This window comes from Meriones unguiculatus, chromosome 2, assembly GCF_030254825.1.
Source record: "Meriones unguiculatus strain TT.TT164.6M chromosome 2, Bangor_MerUng_6.1, whole genome shotgun sequence".
In the NCBI taxonomy this organism is placed as follows: domain Eukaryota; kingdom Metazoa; phylum Chordata; class Mammalia; order Rodentia; family Muridae; genus Meriones; species Meriones unguiculatus.
Window position 1 is genome coordinate 19,515,183 of NC_083350.1, and position 6,000 is coordinate 19,521,182.

Consider the following 6,000-nt stretch of genomic DNA (forward strand, 5'->3'; position numbering starts at 1 on the left):
AGTTCAAGCTCCCGGGAGCTAGCCATAGCGGTACACACCTGTGGTGCCAGACTAGGGAAGGAAAAGCAGGAAGATCCCTGGGGCTTGTTGGTCAGGCAGCTTCGCCTATTGTTCCAACACAATGAAAAACTGTCCCAAAAAGCAAGGCAGACGGCACCAGAGGAGTGGTGTCTGAGGTTGTCGTCTGGTTTCTACACACTCATAAACAACATGCATAGGGCCCCACATACACACTGACACTGACACCTGTAACACATGAAAACACACACAGACACTACTGATGAAAAGAAAGTGTATGTCGCAAAACACGGAAATAAAAAACCTCTACTCTTGCCTGATGCGTCTAAAACAAAAAGGGGGAACTGTAAAGAGCTGCGTAATGCCGCGCCTTAAAGATGGAGTTGGTTTCCACCTCCACCTTCCCGATGGTGAGTGCTCTCTGTCACAAACAACTCCACATTTGGCTAAGGCTGAGGATCTGGCTTGCTTCCATGTATGTGGACCTATCTGTATTGCCCACGTGGCACGCCAGGGTTGGCTACCCAGAGGCTATTTAAGCTGTGGGCTGGCTTTCCCCAGGGTCAGATGATTGTTCAAGGTTCCTGAATAAACTGCATTGAAAAAAAAAAAAAGTCAGTCACGAAGCAGGCCACTGTGCTGCAGGTAGCTAGGCTAGGGTGTGGAATGAACAGCTGATACGTAGAGAGCCATGGGTGAAACTTCCCCTGTGATGTCAGAGGGGAGGCAAGCCTTCTGAGAATATCAGGGAAGTTAATCGTTGATTTTTCCCTGGATGCCCACCTGCCACACTGACCGGGGAAGCAACCAGATGATCTTCACTCTCCCTCTTCTCCTATAATCCAATCCCCCAGTCTCATCCCCAGCTCTGTGCCTGCTGTGGCCTCCCCTCCTTCTTGAAATTCATCTTCAGAGGATCACACTGTTCTTCTACTGCCCTTCTCACCACAACACCCCTTTGCCTCAGCTGCCAAGTCCCACTGGCTTTCCCTGGAAACACTCTGGCCACTTTAGCCAGGGAACCAAGCAACCACTGCCCTGGCCACCCTGTCTCAGCCTCAGCTTGGTAGCAAACCACCTGCTGTGGCCTCTGCCCTCTCCCCCCGCCCCACTCTCAGGGGTCTACACAGGTCCCAGTGGCACCCTTTGCTTTCCTCCCTCCTGTGGACTCATGGAGCTTTACCTCCCCTTAGGTCCTCAAAGCTTCTGGCCCTTCTGCATGCTGTCCTTAAGACTCTTTACATTCAGATTATTGAGTTGATGACTCTGAAATCTATTCAGGGCCTGGAGCAGCCAGGACCTTTCTTTCTGTTACTATCTGTGCTCCTTTCTGTACAATAAAGATGCCTGGCTTCTCCAAAACACCATCCTATCTCGACCCAAATAATAATAGAAAGATACCAGAGAGAAGCAGATGCCTGGTGTGGGCAATATGGACTTCTTCTGTTTTGTAACTTTCTAAACCTTTGCACAGGTGAATAAGACAGATGACGTTACTGAGATCAGTCCAGGTCTCACCCAGGAGCTTCAGGAAGCTCCTTTGACATTTCAAACAGAAAAACAGAGTTGTCTGTAAGAATACATCCAACATGGAAAATAATATTACTTGACTCCGGTTATCTTGTTCTCAAATGTAGAGTGTTTTTCAAAAATCTCTTGCATTCCAAGTTGCCAAACAAAGACCTCATGCTATCTTACTGTTCATGTTTTCTACAGCAAGAACTTTGATGAGTGGCACCAGAAAGGCATTCATTGAGATACTGTCTTCTCGCAGGTTCTCAGAACCCATGGACTCTTTATAAGAGTTTCAGCTCAAATACAGAAAACTCTTTAAGCATTAGTCATCAGGCATAACCATCCTCCAAAGGTGCCCATTGCCACAGCACACACAAGTTAAATGAGGGCCTAGAAAGCAATCAGTTTCCTGATTCTTAACAGTTATCCCCAAAAGTCATTGCTTTTGCAACATTGGAACATTGTTACTGGATTTTCTAGACAGTTTAGCACAGAAAACCCTACCGTTTAACAGGAAATGTGATGATAAATTCTTAATGCTAATAATGGAAACTGGGCTAGGGATGCAGCTAAGTCAGGGCTGTGCTTTCCCAGCATGCACAAAGCCCTGCCGTTGATCCTCAGCACTGCAGAAAACAAGGCATCGTGGAGCATGCCCATACCAATAAACAAAGAAACCAAACACTTGGCTCAAAGGATGAAGTGTCTGCTGCAGACTGTGCAGACCAGCCATCAACCCCTCACACCCATGGTATGCTGTGCAGAGGGGAACCTCATGGAATTTCAGTGCACAGGTGGTAGAGAGGGCGGAGTCCCTGCAGCTAGGAGTGAACTGGCCTAGCTGATTTAACAAGCTCTGGTTCCAGTGGGGAAAAAAAAAATCCTGCCTTGACATATAAGATGGAGAGAATAATACCTTGTGTCAGTCTCTGGCCTCCACACACATGAACCCACACATGCAAACACATATACACAACACAGGGAAAAAAGTATGCACATATGTGTGTAGGTGTGTGTGTAATAAAATATTTAAAACAATCCCATCAAGTGGAGTGGATAAAATATAACCAACCACAGATACATGCTATAACTAAAACCTTTATTCTATGTAAAATAAGCCAGATATTAAGGATTGGTCCTTAATCCTTTGTTTGATTCCACTAGGTTGAAGTGTTCAGAAAAGATAAATCTAAAGAGTCAGCATTTCCCTGCGACTGAAGACAGGGCTAGTGAAACTACAAACGTTTAGGGATGGTGACATGGCTGGACACTGGATTGTGGTGACAACTGTGCCGTTCGGCAGGTTTACAAACACTTGCTGAATTATACAGTTGGATGTGTTTTAGACTATTTTGATTTCACCTCCAATAAAAGCAAGAATAACGTGAACATAACTGATTTTCCCCCTGTGGGGAACTGCAATAATTGTTTCTGTGTTTTTCTAATATAAAGGAAAAGAAATAATTCTTGGATAGGATTTACTTAAAGTTAAAATTTGTGCTCATATTTTCCCTCCAAAATCAGTGCCACCCAGGGCAACACACTTAAACTTCAGCTATTCTTCAGGAAATTAACATCTGACCCTTTAGTCCTAGCAGTTCCAGTTTAACGATGTTAAACCTAGAATTCATAAGTCCTAAGTTTTCCCCCAGTCTACATGAAATAGAACAGCACTAGCCAAAATAACACGGAGTTCTTCTCTAAGCTGTAGAATTAGCTATAAGTGAGGGACACCTTGGCAGAAAGATGTCTCCCTTATCCCTGGTGTGTTTCCTGATACACGACTGTACGATGCCCTGAAGGAATCTCGTACAACCAGACAGGAAGGTGTCTTCTTGTGCCTTCAACATGAAACACACTGACCTAAGGATCTGGTCCACAAGTTCACAACTGCTTAAAATAGTTTCAAAAACTGATTGCATATTCACTATCCCAAACCAACATTGTTTTCCAAGCCCATGTAGAGGGCATGATTTTGTAGTTGGCAAAATGTAAATGTATTGGAACAGTTTATTAAAATAATCAAGGACAGGCACTGTTGGTGCTTAACAGGAACAACAACCAGAATGAATCTGCATGCTGTTGAGAACATTGTTTTGTCTTTATGAAATGTTTCAATCACTAAATGGTCATCCGAGTCTAACTGGTCATCCAGCACCTGTCTCAGTTCAAAATACTTGAACCTACAACCTTAAAAACTTTTCAAGTCCCTTCAGAATCTCTTCTATTTATCAGCAATTATTTGTAAAACTTTTTAAGGACTCAGCCAACTCTAGCTTATATCTTTAAGCATCTTGGCAAAAAAAAAAAAAATGTGGATTGCAACCCAAGTCCACTGTTGGAGCATATTTGAAACAGCCAAACTAAAAAATGATATTATGTGGATTTATTCAGGTTGTAGTCCCTATTAGTAAATTACTGAACAGTGCCTGTCCTTTTTTCAGTCTCTTTTCGGTTAGGACAGAAAATCAGACTATTTTGAAAAGAACAAATTAAGAATCTGCAGCCCATAGGAGCTCAGTCTTCGTGTGGGTTTCCTAGTAAGTGGAGCAGGGTTTGTCTCTGACATGGACTCTGTTGCCTGCTCTTTCCATCACTTCTTCCTGATTGGGCGGCCTTGCCAGGCCACAAAGGAAGAGGACAGGCAGTCCTGATGAGACTTTATAGGCTGGAGTCTTTTGGTAGGGGAAGAGGACTCCCCCTTTCTGAGGACTTGGGGGGGGGATGGGAGTAAGAAGGAGAAAGGGAGGGTGGGATTGGGAGAAGAGGGAAGGGGCTACGATCCAGATGTAAAGTGAATAAATTTTTAAAAACACATTTAAATAAAAATACAATTTAAAAAGAATCTTAACTAGTCTGCCTAGGTCCTAGGACATGAAGCTTCTCTTCATTATTTCTGGAATAGAACGATCATACAGTGCTCTTCCCTGCCTGAAACACAAATTCTTTGTCTCCCTCCTCTCTCATCCCCCTCCCACTCCCTCTGCAGGGAGGTGGGGAGACAGGGGGAGGGCACTTGCAACAACTGAACAACAGCACCAATTGTGCGCAAGCACCTGACACTCAGGCCCAGCTCAAGTTTCTGGAAAACCAGTCTTAGGTAGAGCTAAATATTTAATGGCGTCTGGTAAAATCGGGAGGCTAGGTCACCTTTAGCCATTCCTAAACTTCCTGTTTGTCATTCCTAAGCTTCATCTCTTCTTACTAACCTTTATATAGCACAAAAGGAAGGGGGCGGGGTCAGGGGACGGCTCCATCCTTCGAATAAAATAACTGTGATGTGATGGAGAGCCCTCAGTTTTGCCCTGGTCTGGAGGCAAGTTTTCTGTTCTCAAGTTTATGTTCACTTTTTTTCCTTCTGAAAGAGGCTGAAAATTCATAACCATGACGATCCACCCTCACACCCCAGTTGCTCCTGCGGAAGTACTGGTCGCTGGCAAAGCTGCCCCGGGCCCCTCTACAATCCAAATGAAGAGTAGGAGACTGACCAGTGGTGAGCTGTTCCCTTACTGTTCTTGCAGCTACGGAACAGCGAACACCCTCGCTCACCTTTGCTGCCAAAAATCGCGGAAGCAGAGACGCCCCTCCAGGGAGATGGCAGCGTTTTCCGAGTTACTTTTCTCCAGGGCCCACTCACACAAGCGGACAGAAGACTCCGGACTTCTGGTTAAGGGACCAGACGACAGTGACAGCCTAAATAAGCAAGCCTGTGTGTGTGCACTGGGGTCGATTCCATTGAAGCGGAAAGGCAACTTTCTCTCTTTCTCGAAACTTGTGGATCAGGGAATCCGAACCCAGAAGAGAGGTTCAAAGAAACACCCTCTTCACCTCTCCCAAGATCTCTTCCCTCGTTTCCAGGAAACTTCCCAGGGTGCAAAGCTTCGCTGGGTGGTGACCCGCTCCAAGGTCACCTGGCGTCCCCTCACCTGGCGGGCCTCAAGTGCGGGCCACACACAGCCATCCAGGGCTCGCCTACCTTGGGGGGCGCTCGGCGGAGGGCCCCGCCGGCTGCAGCTCCGGGCGATCAAGCAGTGAGCCCTGGGTCAGGTCCCCAACTGGTGCAGTTTAGCGACTGAAGGCTCTTAGGCGGGGCACACTGAAGGCAGAGTCCGGTGCGAGGCGGGCCCTGGGAGGAGCCTAGGCTCTTCAATGCCTGGGCTGCTTGCGCCACTGCTGTAAAGACCGGACTTCGCCCTAAGGCGCCTGTCCCAGGAGAGAGGACTAACTGAGGACAGGCCCTCCTGAGGACAGGCCCTCCTGAGGGTGTTCTGTTTGCACCCCAAGTCCACAAACTTCTCTCTCTCTCTCCTTCCCTTCCTCCCTTTCTCTCTCCCTCTTCCTTTCCTCATCCTCTTCTTTCCCTCTTCCTTTTCTCTCCCTTCCTTTCCCTCCTTCTCTCTGTCTCTCTGTCTGTGTGTATGTGTGTTTAATACAAAATTTTATTTCGGGATGATCTGAAACCAAACA

General features: G+C 46.4%; 1 protein-coding gene across 11 annotated transcripts in view; it reads right to left on the bottom strand.

Moving 5' to 3' along the window:
- Positions 1–5,658, bottom strand: part of Ccdc68 (coiled-coil domain containing 68) — a 44,894-nt gene extending 39,236 nt beyond the window's left edge. For 5 of the 11 annotated variants that reach the window (XM_060377083.1, XM_060377084.1, XM_060377086.1 and 2 more), the window contains exon 1: positions 5,083–5,648. The gene's annotated coding sequence lies outside the window, so the exon portion shown is untranslated. Of the gene's footprint in view, positions 1–5,082 lie in introns of all 11 variants that reach the window. The other 6 variants (XM_060377089.1, XM_060377088.1, XM_060377092.1 and 3 more) reach the window with 6 other exon arrangements.
- Positions 5,659–6,000: the final 342 nt, after the last annotated feature.